Below are 1,599 nucleotides of genomic sequence, written 5' to 3' on the forward strand. Positions count from 1 at the left end.
CTTTAAAAAAAAAAAAAAGGATGCACCACCACTTTCCATAAACAACCAGGCTTCTAAGAGATAATAATAAAAGAAGTTATAATATTATTAAAATAATAAAACAAAAACTAACATATCAGAACAGAACAAAACAGAAGGCCCAAGAGAAGGCACAAGAACCAGAGACCTGCTTATTCACACAGTCAGGAGTCCCAAAAATATACTAAACTGGAATCCATAGTATATATGCAAAGAATCTGCAGGGTAAACAAAGAACCAGCTTGCCTCCATTTTAGGCTTAAAAGCCATCTTATAACAAAGACAAACTAGGCTCATTTTCTCAAGGACTGGGCTATGCCCCACCTGTAAGCTTAACTACAAATGATTCTGTCGTGCTTGTTCTAGGAATGTCAATCATACCTTTATTTCAAAAACTTGTGTATAACCATCTTATTACTCTACCTTTGTTTCAAAAGGTTCTATGACTACTGGTGCTACCTTGTTCTGCCCACCTTTGTTTCAGAAGGGTATAATTTGTTATGCTTATATTCTGCTCCTGTAACCCCACCTATTTTGCCCACCAAACCCCTCATTTGGAAACTCTCTGCTCCTGAGCTATAAAATATCTTCCTCATATCACATCCCACCTTGGGCAGTGTACATTGATAAAAAAAAAAAAAAAAAAAAGCTTGCTTTAATTAGATTGGCCATAATAATTTGGATCAGTGGCCTTTTTCTTCCCATTTGTGAGAATAACATAAAAGGAGAGGAGAAAGCCCGGCGTGGTGGTACACGCCTTTAATCCCAGTACTCGGGAGGCAGAGGCAGGTGGATTTCTGAGTTCGAGGCCAGCCTGGTCTACAAAGTGAGTTCCAGGACAGCCAGGGCTATACAGAGAAATCCTGTCTCAAAAAAACCAAAAAAAAAAAAAGAGAGAGAGGAGAAAAAAAAATTACGAAAAAAAAAAAGATGATGATGAAGGAAAAGCCCAGAAATCACATTATGAGACAAGGAACCTCCCAAGATGCCATTGAGCTCTTTTTCTGTTGGCCATTTATTGCTGGATGTGCAGCCTACCCTCCTTAAAACTATTTTTTCCTCTATGAGATTCCCTTGGAGAAAACTAAATTAATTTCCATTTGCAATTAGTTATCAATTGGAGATTTCTTCTGGGTTAGGAGTGGGGTCATGTGTTCACTTCTCTTATCTCTAGGACCTGATCTGGTGCAAGTTCATACAGACACTTGCAGGCCTTGTGCATGCTGCCTCAGTCTCTGTGAGTTCATCAAGAACAAGATCAACTTGTTGGGTTAGAGGGCGTTTCCTTGGTGCCCTCCATTCCCTCTGCCATCTCTTCTGTGGGGGGGGAGGGGCGGGGTAGAGGGGGTAGTCACTGATCTATGATTATGTGAGTGTAGCAGAATGTCATTAGGAGTCATGTTATTGATACTTTTTTAATTTATTTATTATATGTAAGTACACTGTAGCTGTCTTCAGACACTCCAGAAGAGGGCATCAGATTTCATTACAGATGGTTGTGAGCCACCATGTGGTTGCTGGGATTTGAACTCAGGACCTTTGGAAGAGCAGTCGGCACTCTTAACCTCTGAGCCATCTCAC

The sequence above is a fragment of the Mus caroli genome, chromosome 16 (assembly GCF_900094665.2).
Source record: "Mus caroli chromosome 16, CAROLI_EIJ_v1.1, whole genome shotgun sequence".
NCBI classification, from domain to species: Eukaryota; Metazoa; Chordata; class Mammalia; order Rodentia; family Muridae; genus Mus; species Mus caroli.